This window comes from Leuresthes tenuis, unplaced genomic scaffold, assembly GCF_036924035.1.
Source record: "Leuresthes tenuis unplaced genomic scaffold, fLeuTen1.0.hap1 SCAF_14, whole genome shotgun sequence".
NCBI classification, from domain to species: Eukaryota; Metazoa; Chordata; class Actinopteri; order Atheriniformes; family Atherinopsidae; genus Leuresthes; species Leuresthes tenuis.
Window position 1 is genome coordinate 28,459,454 of NW_027325368.1, and position 18,445 is coordinate 28,477,898.

General features: G+C 40.2%; 3 non-coding genes across 3 annotated transcripts; all 3 read left to right on the top strand.

The window, feature by feature from the left end:
- Positions 1 to 4,161: 4,161 nt before the first annotated feature.
- Positions 4,162 to 4,275, top strand: LOC140269540 (U5 spliceosomal RNA). Its single transcript, XR_011907637.1, has one exon. It is a non-coding gene; the product is annotated as a U5 spliceosomal RNA (small nuclear RNA).
- A 308-nt stretch (positions 4,276 to 4,583) lies between these two features.
- Positions 4,584 to 4,774, top strand: LOC140269532 (U2 spliceosomal RNA). Its single transcript, XR_011907630.1, has one exon. It is a non-coding gene; the product is annotated as a U2 spliceosomal RNA (small nuclear RNA).
- Positions 4,775 to 5,162: 388 nt separating this feature from the next.
- LOC140269543 (U5 spliceosomal RNA) lies at positions 5,163 to 5,276 on the top strand. The gene has a single exon (XR_011907641.1). It is a non-coding gene; the product is annotated as a U5 spliceosomal RNA (small nuclear RNA).
- Positions 5,277 to 18,445: the final 13,169 nt, after the last annotated feature.

Below are 18,445 nucleotides of genomic sequence, written 5' to 3' on the forward strand. Positions count from 1 at the left end.
AAGCTGAAGATCTTGAGAAGTGCTGTAAGATATTCACTGTTAAAATAACTCTGTAAGGGATCATTTTATTTTAAAGTTCCAGAGGAAAAGTAAGAGAAAATGTAATCTGCCTTGTCAAAATAAAAATTTATGGAAACTTATAAGGGATAGAAATGGTGCAATAAACAAAGCAATTAATCAAAAAAGGACACACCTATTTGTTGGTCTGAAGAATAAAGTTATTCAAGAAATTTGTTTTTTTACAGTCACATATTGGATTTCTAAAAGGCATTGACATCATCTGGTAAAGCATTTATAATCTCACGGGGAAAGGAACCAAGTATCACGTTCATCTTAAAATTGAGAAGGAATTTATTGATAATGCTATTATCACTAATATTTTTATCATTATTTCTATTATTCAGTAAATAGTTGGTTTCAACTTTATAGAAAGGAAACTAGATATTGTCACTGCAACCACCGCAGATCAAAAATCTATTATTTACAAAGATGTATGTCAAATAATCAGCTCCATGAAATGCTCAAAATGAAAGGATGTTTTCCAGCTTAAAACCATGTTTATAAAAAAACATGTTATGTTTTTGTTCCACATATTACACATTTAACAAATCTTTCATTGAAACAAAATGTCTCAGAAAATGCTTGGAAACAAGCAGTTATAACTCCTATCTTGAAGTTCGGAGACCACTGTGAAGTTATAGGCCAGTGCAAGTACAACTCAAGGTTACTGAGAAGACTGCAATGAAACAACTGACAGCATACCTTGATAGTGGCAACTTTGGCCTACATGTAATCTAGTTTGGCTTCCTGCCCAACCCCTAAAGCAGGTAAAGTCTCAATTAGACAAAGGTGGCTGGTGCTGTTTTTAAAATTTGAGAGAGGCATTTGATACAATCAACCACATATCAAAGCCTTCAGTCTTATTTTTGTCTCAAGCACTGGAATCAGTTTCTTCATATCTCTATGATAGATCACACTGTGATTTACAAACTTTAGTCGGACATTCACACCTTGCAGCTGGCTACCTTTTCTTACCCGTTTGTGAGTAATTATGGCTGGACATTCACACCTTCTTGCAGCCGAACACCACCTCTCCCGCTTTTGATGATGTATGGTCCGGCATTCTTACCTTTTCTAACACATTTTTCAGCAATTATGGTCGGACATTCACACCTACTCACAGCCGAACACCTCCGCTCCCGCATTTGATGGCGTATAGTCGGGCATTCTCACCCTTTCTCATCAGCTTTTTGCAAATTATGATCTGACATTCACACCTACAGCTCTGCTCCCGCTTTTGATTATGTTTGGTTGGATATTCGAACCTTTTCTTAACTGCTTTTTACAAACTTTGGTCGGACGTTCACACCTTCTTGCAGCCGAACACCTCCGCTTTTGATGGTATATATTCGGGCATTCGAACCTTTTCTTACCCGCTTTTTACAAACCATGATCGGACTTTCACACCTTCTTGTAGCCGAACACATCCGCTCCCGCTATTGATTGTGTACAGTCGGATATTTTAACCTTTTCTTACCCGCTTCTTACCAACTATGGTCGGACATTCACACCTTCTTACAGCGGAACACCTCTGCTCCCTCTTTTGATGGTGTATCTTTGGGCATTCGAACCTTTTCTTACCTGCCTTTTACAAACTATGCTCGGACATTCAAACCTTCTTGTAGCCGAACACATCCACTCCTGCTTTTGATGATGTATGGTTGGGCATTCGCACCTTTTCTTACCCATCTTTCAGGAATTATGGGTGGACATTCACACCTTCTTGCAGCTGAACACCTCCTCTCCCGCTTATGATCATGTGCGGTTTGATATTAGAAAATTTTCTTTCATGTTTTAAAGCAATTATTGATGGATATTCAGACCTTCTTGCAGCTGAACCCCTCTGCTCCCACTTTTGATGGTGTATAGTCGGGCTTTCGAGCCTTTTCTTCCTGGTTTTTACAAATTATGGTCGGACATTCACACCTTCTTACAGCGGAACACCTCCGCTCCCTCTTTTGATGATGTATGTTCGGGCATTCGAACCTTTTCTTACCCGCTTTTTACAAACTATGGTCGGACATTCAAACCTTCTTGTAGCCGAACACATCCACTCCTGCTTTTGATGATGTATGGGTGGGCATTCAAACCTACTTGTTGCCCGCTTTTCATTAATTATGGTCGGACATTTACACCTTGTCGCAGCCAAACACCTCCGCTCCCTGTTTTGATCATGTATGGTTAGACATTCGCAGCTTTTCTCACCCGCTTTTTGCAAACTATGGTCGGCCATTCACAGCTTCCTCTCCACCATACTTGTATGGTGGGATATTCACACCCACTTGCATCCGAAGACCTCCGCCCCCACTTTTGTTGATATTTAGTCGGTCATTCGCACCTTACCCGCTTTTGGCAAACTATGGCCTTCTTGCAGCCAAACACCTCTGATCTCGCTTTTGATGATGTAAGGTTGAGCATTCAGACCTTGCTTCACCTGCTTTTCACCAAATATAGTCGGACATTCACACCTTCTTGCAGCCGAACACTTCCGCTCCACCTTTTAGTGTTCTATGGGGCATTCACACCTTTTTTTTCACCGCATTTTATAGATTATGGTTGGAAATTCTCACCCACTCTTATCGGAAGACCTCACCTCCCGCTTTTGTTAATATATAGTCGGGCATTCGAACCTTTTCTTACCCGCTTTTTACAAATTATGGTTAGACATTCACACCTACTTGCAGCCGAATATTACTGCTCCACCTTGTAGTGATGTATGGTTGGCATTTGCACCTTTTCTTACCCTCTTTTTATACTAATTGCTGAAGATTAAGTTGTTCTTTCTCAAACTACAAAATTTTTTTAATTGTTGAAACTTGATTTGAAGTGGATAAATAAGGAGGACAAACAGTTTTAAGTCAGGCTGATAGAATTTTATAGCAAAATCTGTATTTCGTCATATGTCGAGAGATGCTTATTGCTTAAGAAGTTCTTTCTCATTCTACAAAGTACAACGTTGTTTATCGTTGAAACTTGATCAGACATGAATAAATGTGAAGGACAAAGCAGTCTTAAATTGGTTTGAGTGAAGTAATTCGTTCGGGTAAGAAAAGGTTCGTATACCCGAATATACACCATCAAAAGCGAAAGCGGAGGTGTTCGGCTAAGAGAAGGTGTGAAAATCCGACCATTGTTTGTAAAAAGCGGGTAAGAAAAGGTTCGTATGCCCGAATATACACCATCAAAAGCGGAAGCGGAGGTGTTCGGCTGCAAGAAGGTGTGAACGTCCGACCAAAGTTTGTAAAAAGCAATTAAGAAAAGGTTCGAATATCTAACCAAACATAATCAAAAGCGGGAGCAGAGCTGTTCGACTGCAAGTAGGTGTGAATGTCAGATCATAATTTGCAAAAAGCTGATGAGAAAGGGTGAGAATTTCCGACTATACACCATCAAATGCGGGAGCGGAGTTGTTCGGCTGTGAGTAGGTGTGAATCTCCGACCATAATTGCTGAAAAATGTGTTAGAAAAGGTAAGAATGCCGGTCCGTACATCATCAAAAGCGGGAGAGGTGGTGTTCGGCTGCAAGTAGGTGTGAATGTCCAGCCATAATTACTCACAAACGGGTAAGAAAAGGTAGTATTGACAGACCATACATGATCAAAACAGGGAGCGGAGGTGGTTCAGCTGCAAAAAGGTGTGAATGTCCATCGATAATTGCGAGAAAACATGAAAGAAAATTTTCGCAAATCAAACCGCACATGATCAAAACAAGGAGTGGAGGTGGTTCAGCTGCAAAAAGGTGTGAATGTCCATCAATAATTGCTAGAAAACATGAAAGAAAATTTTCGAAAATCAAACCGCACATGATCATAAGTGGGAGAGGAGGTGTTCAGCTGCAAGGTGTGAATATCCACCCATAATTCCTGAAAAATGGGTAAAAAAAAGGTGTGAATGCCCAACCATACATCATCAAAAGCAGGAGTGGATGTGTTCGGCTACAAGAAGGTGTGAACGTCCAACCAAAGTTTATAAAAAGCCGTTTGTTTGGTCAGCCGAGGAGCAAGGGGGGGGGGGCAAGCGTCTCAACCAAGCAAAGCTCACCATGGGGAAGGTGGCTATGCCAACTAGCCTGATGCCCTGCTCCCGCAGTGACGGATAATCGTACTCTGGTTTCTCTTCATAAAGTACAAGTCTTTTGCCTTTTACTAAAGACTTCCGTGGAGAGCAGCACTAATGAGTTGTTTCTATTTTTGGCAGGCTTTACCTTTGCGGGTGAAGCCCTTTCTGTCTGTGCAAAAGAAATCTTGTTACTGTGCAGAGGGACTTCTCTGAGTAGAGTCGCCTTACTTGTTGCGACTGTGCCGATGTTCAAAGCTGGAGTGCAAAGTTGTTGCTTGAATGGTGCTCGCTGGAGCGTGCGGGAGTGCAAAGTTATACCATTTAAAAGGGCTGAAGAGTGCTCAGTGCAGCGGGTGGGCGGAGGTGCAAAGTGACACTCTGGCCACCTATGGCCATAAAAAGAACACCGCTACAAGTGTGCATTGTGCCAGGAAGGGCCCTCGGACGTGAACCAGTGGACAGTTATCGCTTCTCGGCCTTTTGGCTAAGATCAAGTGTAGTATCTGTTCTTATCAGTTTAATATCTGATATGTCCTCTATACGAGGACTACATATTAAATGGATTTTTAGCAATAGGAGTTGAAAAAGGAGCTTGCTCCGTTCACTCCAAGCATCGACCCAGTACTGCAGTGCCGCTGGGAACGGTGCGCTCTTCTCTGCTCTTGTGAAAAAGCAAACAGCGGTGCAGGATGGAAGTTTCTTTTAGTCTGCTGAGAATAGAGAGTGAATGCGAAGTAGATATAACACGGCTCTGGGAGCGAGCCGAGTGCGGGCTAACCGGGAGAATTGCTTGAAAAAAACGCGACACCGAATGAGCGGTCAGAACAAAGCCTCAATACGGTGTTCCCGTGGTGTTTGTGGCTGCCTTGTCTTTTGCACAGAGTAAAAGACAAGGCAGCCATCGAATAGGGCCCGATTGTTCCTACTTGGTCAGCCGAGGAGCAAGGGGGGGGGAGCAAGCATCTCAACCAAACAAAGCTCACCATGGGGAAGGTGACTATGCCAACTAGCCTGATGCCCTGCTCCCGCAGTGACGGATAATCGTACTCTGGTTTCTCTTCATAACCTACAAGTCTTTCGCCTTTTACTAAAGACTTCCGTGGAGAGCAGCACTAATGAGTTGTTTCTATTTTTGGCAGGCTTTACCTTTGCGGGTGAAGCCCTTTCTGTCTGTGCAAAAGAAATCTTGTTGGGATTTTATCTATAAAATGAATTCCTTCACTCAAACTATGTTAAAACTGCTTTGTCCTTAATATTTACCATGTCTAGAAAGATTTAAACAAAAAAAACAACGTTGTACTTTGCAGTAAAAGAAAGAGCAAATCTAAAGTTTCAGGAATCCGAGAATAAGCTTACTTTCATGAGTTCTTCACGATTTCGGATTTTGCTATAAAATGAATTCCTTCACTCAAACTAAATTAAAACTGCTAAACCGCTAATCTGTTACATGTAAGGCAGATGTCAAATTCACCGAAATAGGATCTAAGGGTATTCGGCCAATCGAGCTGTAGCAGCTTCGGTAAAAGAGTATAAGTTGAAGAGTTTGTGAATAAAGGTGTGCGCACACATAGTGAGCTGTAGGAAAAAAGGCTGATTGTTGTCTGACTGTTTGATTTGAATGTGTTGTGTAAGTGTCCTGTTGAATGTTACATGTTTGGGCTTTGACACGCTTCACTGTGGTTGTTAACTGTGTGGTGTGTCCTGAAATGTTATATGTTGTGTGACATGCTTAATGCTTGTCAGTAGCTACCCACTTATTCATATATAGCAACTGACAACATAAGAAGTCCGGACATACTTTGATAGTAGTTGTAGAAGTATCCTTATTGATAATAGATAAACTAATTCATACTGATAGAACAGTAGATGAACAGGTGCCTGCACATGTCTCACGAAAATAGAATGTGTGTATGATTGCTGACGGCAGAGCAATACTGCCAAACTTATGAGTTCTTGTGGCAAACTTGATTCAGTGTCTTGACGTGTATACGCTGTTTCGCTGACTTGATTGTCACAAGAAACAAAGTGTGTTTGATAAGATCCGACCATTTTATTACGGGAGGATCAGTATGTATGGATTCTGATGTGACTGATAAACCCATTTGTATCTTAAGCATAATCTAATACGTGAGACAACACCCTGGCACACAATCAAAAAAAAAAAAAGAGAGAGCGGTTTTGTGTCCCCACAGTCCATATTGTAGAAAAGAGAGAAAAAAGCCTTTCTGATTTGGTGTGTGTGCTCACAGTGCAGAGTGTAGAGAAAAGAGAGAAAAGAAAGCCGTTTTGGTGTCACGGGTGTTGTGACTTACACACACACATTTCTGAATTGAGAAAGGAAATTATTTTAGAGGAAGCACTAGAGTTTAGATCCCACATTTGTTGATAGGCATTCATTTATTTTTTCTTTTACTCAGTTTTAAAGTGAATACTAACTGATAAATGAAAAAGGTGAAGAGTTTAGAAGCTTGGTTCAAGAGCAAAACTTGGTTTATGATCAGCTGAGTCTCTAAACAGAACAGCAAAGGGCTTCATCGAACATTTAAAAAAAATTCAGATTGTTAGAATATCCAGAATTTATAGGAATGGTGGTGATTACTCTTATTTTCTAGAATGGAAATAACTGCACCATGTCTGTTTTATGAATTTAAGGGGCTAAAAAGTTTTGTTCTCGTTTTTTAATGATTAACCGAATGTATGTGAGAGTCCAAACAGACAGAAGGGTTACGGCCGAGCGCTGGACCCGTGCCATACTAGTTAAGACCTGCCTGTGGATAACAGGTTCTTTAAACTCTCACACACACAAACTCACACACACGTTCGCACACATACACCCATACACACACACATTCTTGAGCTTGCTGCAAGATTAAACCTTTGCATTAACTGACTCCAGCAACTCTGAGTCTCATTGAGAGAATTTTCTCAACAATTGGGTCCTCAAACCAGATCTCGACGTTTTTTCCGCCGTCCAGGGTCGGAGCTGAAACCGTGCACGGGGGAGTCCAGTGCTCCTAATGAAAGACCCCCTGCTGAATTGCGGTAATTAGGGGCCAGTGTCCACTGAAAGGGGGAAAAAGTGACGAGATCGTATTTTTGAATCAATGGCCAGAAGCCATTGGCAGTGCAGGCATCAATAATTATAGTGTTATTTCACCCATTAACACTTAAGGTACCTCATGCAGTGTCTGTGATATGGTTACTTAACAAAATATCTTTACCAGACATCTCTCCTACATAACTGTTCTTCTTTCACAGCCACACCTTGTTGTCGAGAGATGGGCTACACTTAATCCATCAGCACTGCTACCTACCCCACAGATGGAAAGCCTCATGATTGCATGTCAGAAATAACCATCAGTATTTTACCTAGGCCAGACTTAACTGATATACGTTATGAAAATGCAGAAATAACTATATTTATTCGACAGGTCAAGCAAAAAACCCTGATGGCACAAATGCTACAGGATTTGCAGTAGTAACAGAAACTGAAGTTTTCTTAAAACAACCACTACCAAAAAATTACTCTGTTCAAGCAGTCGAATTGGTAGCTTTAACTGAAGCTTGTAAAATAAATAACAAAAAGGTTGTTAAGGTTTACACTGACAGTCAGTATGCCTTCTCAACTGTACATGTGTTAACACAGCATTGGAAAAACAGGTATGTTGACATCCACAGCTAAATGTATAAACTACAAATATTTTAGCATTATTAGATGTTATTCAATTGCCATCTACAATAGACTCGTATGAATGACCGGAAGGAAAACCATACTGCCAAAGAATTTCTTTAAATATGCTGCAGTATTGAGCCATGGACCATGTCATGTCTCAACAGGAGGGATGGAAGCAATTATGAACAAGGTTTTTACAGCATATGGTTTTACTAATTATTGAAAATATTTTTTTAGAATAAATAAATGAATAAAGTTTTGTCTAGCAGGTCAAATATGTGCAAAATACAATCCACAGGGCAATCTAAGACCAAAACGAAGATAATTCCCTAAGCCAGTGTATCTTTTTCAACATATTTGTTTGGATTTCATTTTATTGTGTAAATTTCATTGAACTAAATTAATGTTAAGGGAAACGATTCTGCTGAGTGACAACAGAGGTTTTTCCCAAATGGACTGAAATATTTCCATGTGCATAAGCAGATGCACTCTCAGTAGCAAAAGCACGGGTAAAATAAATCATTTCTAGATTTGAAATTCCTGAAAAGATCTTCAGTGATAATTTGACACACTTTGTAAACAATGTCATCTCACTGATGGCAAATAACTTAAAATAGACCTTAGAAACCACTGTGCATATCATCCACAATCAGCAGGTTTCGTGGAGATACACAATGGAATAATTAAGTCAAGACTGAAAAAAATCATGGAAGAAATTGGAAATATTGGGTTTACTGTTTACCATCCTAAAAATGCATCCTCCAACTAGCACAAGATGAACTCCATTTGAGAAAAGGTATGGAAGACCATTTGTACTCCTACCGTCAAAACACAGTCATCAACTGACATGATGAAGAAAAAAAGAAAAAGAGAAGAAACCTTAGCAGAATACAAATATTAACAAGTAGAGAGATCTCTTCTGTTTAGTCTGTTCCAGGTGAACCGGTGAAGGAATCTCTGAAGACAGTAAAACCCGGGGACTGGATCATCATCAAAGTGATAAAGAAAAAGAACTGGTCCAGCCCAAGGGGGGAAGGTCCATTTCAGGTACTACTTACATCACCCACAGCAGCTGAAGGACTTCTTGGATTCACTTATCACATTGTACCACGACCTTCAGAAGTAGGGAAAGATTAGTTACCCACCACTGTTTTCTGAGGCAAAAGTCTGACTACAAAGGGGAATTCTCTCAACAGGAGGGGGTTCATCTCAACCTCAGTGAAGAAAACAACGGCTAACATGAGAACATAGGGTGTGACTAAAATAAGACGGATGGACAAAGGCCGTGGCATCCATTCAGATTACCAGGATTTTGTGGGTTAAGAGGAACCAGCTGTGTATTATTAATCATTACTCTTATTATAGTATTCCTAATTTTATGGTATGAAGCATGGATTAGCAGAAATAAAGATGATGCAGGACAGAGTACCACCACTGTCCCCTTGACATAGAAAGTGCCACACTAGTAATAACATTTATTTAAACTTGGAGTTAAATGGAGAAAATAATCTCATATACAATAGCTGAGACAGAAAAAACAAAAAACTTTTGAAGACACGATTAAAACAACATTTAGAGCATACAATAAGCTTAAAAGGAGTGACAAAGCTGCGACTGCGAAGGCATATAAGTCTAATTAAAAACAGGAGCAGTAGGACAGACTTTTGTGAAATCTGAGTAAGCTCTGGGAATCAAATTTAGATAATGATCAGACTTGGCCTTTCTTATTTCTGCTGTACATTTACTAAGCTTCCTAAAAGCAAGGCAATGACCCAGGTCCCTCATATGCCCAGCTAGCATCCAAGGTTTATTTATTTTTTAAGTAAAGAAGACAGCAGCTGATGTGAGAGAGAGTGAGGAGATGTGAGAGAGAGTGGGAGATGTGAGAGAGAGTGATGCTGTAGTGTCGCGAGATTGTGTGAGACTATCGGCAGATTCAAACAAGGCGCGCCTCAAATAGAGCAAACAATATAGTAAGATTATAATTACGCCAATAACTACTGTTTAAATAAATATATTATTGGGTGAAACAAAAACAAAACACTGGAGTACAGTGAAGAAAGCCTGGAGAGCCTCACGGATTTCATCGACGAGTGTTTTGACAGGATCGTCATGGGGAAAACTAACCAAACCCCATCTGCTAGCAGCAAGGCTTCACCCTCAAAGAGAAGTCGTAATGAAGAGTCACCCGGAGCGACGTCTCCAGCTGGTAATGATTCTACGGACATTTTGACATCAATAGATAAGAAACTATCCAGCTTCGACGCCCGTATGTCTCTGTTAAAAATTCTACACAGAGAGTTCCAGGCATTACGGGAGTCGTTGGAGTTCAGCCAGCAACAGGTGCAGACGCTGGCTGCAGAAAACGCAGCCCTCAGAGTATCGGTGAAATCCCTCACCGAAGGAATGAGCCGGATCTCTGATGAGAACAAGAGGATGAAAGAATCAATTATTTATCTCCAGGCTCGTAGTATGAGGGACAATCTGGTGTTTTCTGGAATCCCGGAGCAGGCAGACGAGGATTACTTTTCACCGAGTCCACCGCCTGGGAGGGAAGAGACCTGATGCCCGCCGACCGAGACCGATTGTGGCCAAGTTCGAGCATTTCCAACAGAAGGTCCAGGTGAGGGGAGCTGAGAGGAACGGCCTTCAGCGTCAACGATCAGTTTCCCAAAGAAATCCTGGAAAGACGCAGGGTTCAATTCAATTCAATTCAATTTTATTCATATAGCGCCAGATTACAACAATTGTCATCTCAAGGCACTTAAGTAATATAGTCCAATTCAAGCCAATTGGAATTCAATTCATTGTAATCATAATCCAATTAATTCATATAGAGCCAATTCAAAAAATTAATATCCTAGCTAAGGAAACCAACAGATTGCACCGAAACGTGTCTTCAGTCCAATCTCCCGTCCTGAGCGTGCCTGTGGCAACTGTGGAAAGGAACGACTCCCTTTTAACAGGAAGAAACCTCTGGCAGAACCAGACTCAGGAAGGGTGGCCATCCGCCTCGACCAGCTGGGGTTTGAGAAGACAGAAAAGAGGGAAAAGAGGGGGGAAAAACACCATAACGCCATTTAAAGGATATCTGTTGGAACAGGGAAACATAGGTTAATAATCACAATAATGTCACATGTACATAAAATCAATTTTGAAATTAAACAGGGGGAAAAAGAGAGCAAAGTGAGGAAAGGTGTGACAGATGAGGTCCCCCAGCAGTCTAAGCCTATAGCAGCTTAACTATGGGATGTTTCAGGATTACCTGAGCCATCCCTAACTATAAGCTTTATCGAAAAGAAAAGTTTTAAGCCTAATCTTAAAAGTGGAAAGGGTGTCTGCTTCCCGGACATTTACTGGCAGCTTATTCCACAAGAGAGGGGCCTGATAACTGAAGGCTCTACCTCCCATTCTACTTTTAGAAACTCTGGGAACAACAAGTAAACCTGCAGTTTGGGAGCGAAGTGCTCTGTTAGGAAAATATCTTACAATTAAATCTTTAAGATATGATGGAGCTCGGTCATTAAGAACTTTATATGTGAGAAGAAGAATCTTAAATTCTATTCTGAATTTAACAGGGAGCCAATGAAGAGAAGCTAAAACTGGAGAAACATGATCTCTCCTGTTAGTTCTCATCAGAACTCTGGCTGCAGCATTTTGGATCAGCTGGAGGCTTTTCAGAGAATATGTGGGACAGCCCAATAATAAGGAATTACAGTAGTCCAATCTTGAAGTAACAAATGCATGGACTAGTTTCTCTGCATCACCCTGAGACAGGATGTTCCTGATTTTAGCAATATTACGAAGGTGAAAGAAGGCAGTCCTAGAAACCAGTTTTATATGTGCGTCAAATGATAAATTCTGGTCAAAAATAACTCCAAAGTTCCTCACTGTAGAACTAGAAGCCAAGGAAATACCATCTAGAGTAACTATATAACTAGACAATTTCTCCCTGAAGCGCTCAGGTCCAAAGAGAACAACTTCAGTTTTGTCTGAATTTAAAAGCAGACAGTTCTGAGTCATCCAGGTCTTTATGTCTTTAAGACAGGCTTGTAGCCTGACCAACCTGTAGGTTTCATCTGGTTTCATAGATAAGTACAGCTGAGTATCATCAGCATAACAATGGAAATTTATGCCATGCTGTCTGATAATGTTACCTAATGGAAGCATGTATAAAGTAAAAAGAATCGGTCCAAGCACAGAACCCTGAGGAACTCCATGACTTACTCCAACGTGTGAGGAAGATTCTTCATTTACAAGAACAAACTGGAATCTATCAGATAAATATGACTTAAACCAGCCTAATGCAGTTCCTTTAATCCCAATAACATGTTCAAGTCTCTGTAACAGAATGCTGTGATCGATCGTATCAAATGCAGCACTGAGATCCAACAGGACAAGCACAGAAACAAGTCCGCTATCAGAAGCTAACAGGAGATCATTGGTAACTTTCACCAGTGCCGTTTCTGTGCTATGATGCACTCTGAATCCTGACTGAAACTCTTCAAACAGATTATTTCTATGTAAATGATCACAAAGTTGAACTGCAACTATTTTTTCAAGAACTTTGGACAAAAAAGGGAGATTGGATATAGGTCGATAATTAGCCAACACTTCTGAATCAAGAGTAGGTTTTTTAAGTAAAGGTTTAATTACAGCAACCTTAAAAGTCTGAGGTACATATCCTATCAACAAAGACCGATTGATCAAATCCAATATGGAAGTGTCAATTAAGGGGAAAACCTCCTTGAACAGTCTGGTTGGGATTGGGTCTAACATACAAGTTGATGGTTTAGAAGAGACTATTGCTGTTGTTAGCTCAGAAAGATCAACTGGACAGAAGCTGTCTAAATACAATTCAGGTTCGAAAGATACTTCTAAAGCTGCTCTACTTGATGATACATCAGTGATAATAATGGGAAGGATTCCATTAATCTTCTCTCTGATAGAAACAATTTTATTGATGAAGAATCTCATGAAATCATCACTGTTGAGAGTTAAAGGAATACATGGCTCAACAGAGCTCGGACTCTTTGTCAGCCTGGCAACAGTGCTGAAAAGAAACCTGGGATTATTCTTATTCTCTTCTATCAATAATGAATAATAAGCAGTTCTAGCTTTACGAAGTGCTTTCTTATACGTTATTAAACTATCTTTCCAGACTAATTGAGACTCTTCTAAATTAGAGGAACGCCACTGTCTCTCCAGCTTTCTTGCAGTCTGCTTTAACGCACGCAGCTGTGAATTATACCAAGGAGCCAACCTCTTCTGACTGATTACCTTCCTTTTCAGAGGGGCAACATTGTCCAGTGTTGTACGCATTGAAGCTGTAGTGCTGTCAACAAGAGAGTCAAGTTCTACTGGAGTAAAATTTAGGTAGCCGTCCTCTGTCATATTTGCACATGGCAGTGAAGAAAAGGATGATGAAATCAACTCTTTGAATCTGGTTACAGCATTCTCTGACAGACACCTTCTATATGTAGAATTCTTCTCAGAAGCCGTGTAGTCAAGTAATGTAAATTCAAAAGTTATTAAAAAATGGTCAGACAAGACAGGGTTATGAGGGAACACTGTTAACTGTTCACTCTCAATGCCATAAGTCAGCACAAGGTCAAGGGTGTGATTAAGGCAGTGAGTAGGTCTGTGAACACTTTGAGAAAATCCAATAGAGTCTAATATAGAATTAAAGTTAATATTTAGGCTGTCATTTTCAACATCTACATGAATATTAAAGTCACCCCCTACAATGACTTTATCTGTACTCAGCACTAACTGGGATAAAAACTCTGAGAATTCAGAGAGAAACTCAGAATAAGGGCCAGGTGGACGATACACAACAACAAACACAAGAGGTTTTTGTGATTTCCACTTTGGGTGGGAAAAACTGAGAATCAGAGATTCAAAAGAGCTAAAACTAATCTTGGGTCTAGGACTGATTAGTAACCCTGATCTGAAGATAGCTGCCACTCCTCCTCCTCTGCCTGTGGTTCTAGGAACATGAACATTTAAATAGTCAGAGGGAGTTGATTCATTAATGCTAACATGATCCTCCTGCTGCAGCCAGGTTTCTGTAAGACAAAATATATCAATATGATGATCACAGATCAAATCATTCACTAACAGAGACTTCAAGGGGAGAGATCTAATATTCAGTAAACCACATTTAATAGTTTGATGTTTTTGTTCAGTTAAAGTTTTTGTTTTAAATTTTTTTTGCACAAGAGGATTTGCTCCTTTTGTGTTTTTTGATTGAGGGGGGGGGGCAGCATCAGGTGGGAAGCCGCAGAGAAGTGTGTAAGACTACAACTTCTGTTCAACCGGATGGGGTTCTGTTCCCCATCCGGTTGAAAGTTCATGGAAGGAGGCTCCCGAGCTGTCATCGCGGTGGATAAATTATTCATCAACGGACAGCTTTACCGCGACCAGGAAACCACTCCTTGGCTCTTCTAAACTCCAGGTGATCTGTATTCGTTAACTTGTATGAATCATTTAATTGTAGATGACATATAAGTAAGATGAAATAATCTATCCAATTCACAGTTATCTACCAAGGCAAAATATATAGCTTACTGCCAGTCTCAACAGCACAGGATATATGCAGTTCATATTTGTTTATTTGGGTATGTTTTTTTGTTTTTTCTATCTCACACTTCCACTCTTTTGCACTGTTTTTCTATTCTGTCTTTCTTACCCAACCCGCTGCGTTTCCACCTTAATAAGTAATGTTAACAAGCACGGCACACACACAAGAGTTATGAGCAGAGCACATAATCAAGTTCCACACAGCATCGACAGCGCAAGTACATATTGTAGCAAGCTCATACTGACAACTGTAACACCAACAATGGCATGTTCATGGAAGCATATATGCACACACACGCACGGGATGCTTTTAGCAAGCATCCAGCACTCACTGCGTTAGTCTGAGCATGTCCACGCTGAGGTTTATCTCATGAAAAGTGCATGGAGCTGGGTCCAGGGAGAAGAGATTAAAAATCTCCAATAAATTGAAGGATTTACAGGCGGACATTGTTTTATTACAGGAGATTCATTTATCAAAGACTGTAGCTGATGTTCTCACCACAGCAGTTTCCTCATGTGTACTAAGCCTGTTACAACTCCAGACAAAGAGGTGTAGCCATTCTGATAAATAGAAGAGTAAATTTCACCGTAAACAACACAGTTATAAATCCAGAAGGTAGATTTCTAATAGTTAATTTATCTATTCAAAATATGAATTTATGCATTGCAAATATATATGGTCCAAATGTGGATGACCCCTCATTTTTTCACTCCTTTTTCACTTCACTCTCTGATCACTCAGATAACACACTCATCATAGGAGGGGACTTTAACATGGTATTAGACTCAGGAGTAGACAGACTCAGTACTTCAGCAGCGGAACTGGCAGTCCACGAATATTGTTAAACAGTATATGAAAGATTTTGGTCTTTGTGATGCTTGGCACTCCCACCACCCCACTCTTAGAGAATACACCGTCTTCTCACCGGTACACCACTCATATTCAAGTTAGCAGTTCCTTGGTGAGGGATATTTCAGGCACCAAAATTCACCCCATCACTATCAGTGATCACGCTCCAGTTTCTATCACACTGAAGAATAACAGAGTTACACCACCAGCTAAGAATTGGAGATTTAATACATCATTACTAAAAGACCCTGATTTTATTAATTATTTCAAAAGGGAATGGACTGTATATTTAGAAAATAATGACCTGCCAGGAATGTCAGTTTGTACTCTCTGGGAAGCCGGAAAAGCAGTTATGAGAGGCAAAATAATCTCTTTTTCATCAAATAAGAAAAAGAGGGAAAGTTCAAGGATATCAGATTTAGAACTCAGGATTAAATTATTAGAAATTGTCTACAGTACCTCCAAAGAGGAAAACATACTGAATCAACTAAGAAAGGCTAAACTTTAATTAAACAAAATTATTGATAAACAAACACAGTTTCTGATACAAAGACTTCGCTTGGAGAACTTTGAGCACAGCAATAAATCTGGAAGGTTCCTAGCCAACCAACTAAAGAGAAACAAAGAGAAAACAACAATCACTTCTGTTAAAGACTCAAAAGGAAATAACACCCATGACCCCGATGTAATCAACAATGCTTTTAGGGACTTCTATAAAACCTTATATTCATCACAAAATGATCCATCAGACAGTAACATAGATCAGTTTCTTAGTAATATCAACCTTCCAAAATTACAAACCGAACAGGCAATGGCTCTGGATTCACCTCTTTCAATAGGAGAACTCCATGAAGCCCTTCAACATATGCCTAGTAACAAAGCCCCGGGACCAGATGGTTTTCCAGCAGAGTTCTACAAAGAATTTTGGACTGTTTTTGGCACCTGCATTTCACAAAATGGTATTACAAGTTAAGCAGAATGGCAGATTACCCCCACACATGAACTCTGCTAACATTATCTTGCTACAGAAACCAGGAAAAGACCCCATACTTCCATCCAGCTACCGCCCAATATCTCTAATAAATGCAGACCTCAAAATAATTTGTAAAGCCCTTTCCAAAAGAATGGAAAAAATATCTCCACTTATAATACATCCTGACCAGACAGGTTTTATAAAGGGTAGACACTCATCCACTAACACTCACAGGCTAATTAATCTCATAGACTATTCTACCATCAACAACCTGGAAACCACAATAGTCTCTCTAGATGCAGAAAAAGCATTTGATCGAGTGAACTGGAAATTTTTATTCGCAGCATTAAACAAATTTGGGTTTGGGTCACACTTCATCAACTGGATAAGGATATTATATAGCTCCCCATATGCGTGTGTCAGGACAAATGATCAAACCTCTCCAATATTGAGCATAAAATAAGTCTTTATGCTGATGATGTTTTACTTTTCCTTCAGAACTCTCAAACGTCTCTCACTCACACGATCACACTCATAAATAAATTCTCAGCACTTTCTGACTACTCTATCAATTGGTCGAAGACCACAGTTCTGCCCATTAACTGTAGAGTCCAGAATATACCTGCGATCACTTTACAGTCAGGAAATATTAGATATTTAGGCATAAACATTTCCTCCAGGCTCTCAGAGCTAACTAAGCTAAATTATATGCAATTATTAAAGACAGTAGAGGACGATCTCTCTCGTTGGAAGTCCTTACCTATATCACTTATGGGGAGAGTTACAACCATTAAAATGATGATACTACCAAAAGTTAATTATTTGTTCTCAATTATCCCCATAAAACCATCTGCTACTTGGTTTAAGTCACTAGATTCATGCATCTCCAAATTTCTGTGGAAAAACAAACCACCACGTATTAGTTTAAAAACCCTACAGAAGATCAAGGACTGTGGTGGATTAGATTTACTCTGTGGAAGATCAAAGGAATCAAACATCTGGAACATATAATCCAAAATGGAAATTTTTATTTCATTTGATGAGCTCATATCATAACATGAGATAGGCAGCAATAAATTCCTAGAATATCAACAACTTAAGTCTATAATAGCAAAGAAATATATCCTCCACCAACCAGACTTACAACTCCCGACTAGGGTAGCAGAATTTCTAAGCATCTGCACCCCAAAACTACTATCAACAATATATAAATTATTGTCTAAGATAGATGACACAATGTCTCTTCCATCCTCAAAATTGGAGGCAGATTTATCCATCAGTTCTAGTCATAGCTTCTGGCCACAAATATGTTTGAACACCTTCAGAATGACTCGAAATCCTAATTTACAGCTCATACAATACCAAATCCTTCATAGAACACACTATACAGGACAAAGGATGTTCAGGATGGGTCTAACACACTCAAACATCTGCTCACATTGCACAGATAACACACCTGATGATTATGCACGCGCTTTGTGGTTTTGTACGCCTGTCCAGAAGTTCTGGCTTGAAGTCTGTGAGGACCTATCAACATGGCTAAAGTGTAGCATCCCTGCATACCCCACACTGTGCATACTGGGTGACTTAGACATCATCAACATGGAAATTAACTCAGCACACATGTTTCTCACAGTGTTATGTATCGCAAAGAAAACTATTCTCATGAACTGGAAAGCGAAGAACAATCTGTGTATTAACCAGTTTAGAAATTTTCTTTTAGATTATATTAGCATGGAAACAATGTCTGCCTCCTCGAAACATCAATTGGCTGAATTTAATTCTCTCTAGTCCCCTCTGATTAGCTTTATCACATAGTGGTGGTGGTGGGTTGCTGTCCCGTCGCTCTGGGTGGTTGGGTGTGTGCTGGGGGGGGCTGTGTGGCTTCGGGCGTCTGTTGGTCTCTCGGGTCGTGGGGACCGGGTTGGTCATTGCTGGGGGGGACTGTGTGTCGGGCTTGGAGGGCAGTTTCGGGAGCTTGCGGGTGGGGCTGTCTTGTGGTGTGGTGGCTGCTGGCCAATTAGCAGGTGTTCGGCTGCAAGGTCTGAATGTCCAACCATAATTTGTAAAAACCGGGGAAGAAAAGGCTCGAAAGCCCGACTATACACCATCAAAAGCGGGAGCGGAGGTGTTCAGCTGCAAGAAGGTCTGAATGTCCATCAATAATTGCCAGAAAACATGAAAGAAAATATTCGAATATCAAACCGCACATGATCATAAGCGGGAGTGGATGTGTTGACCAGTGATG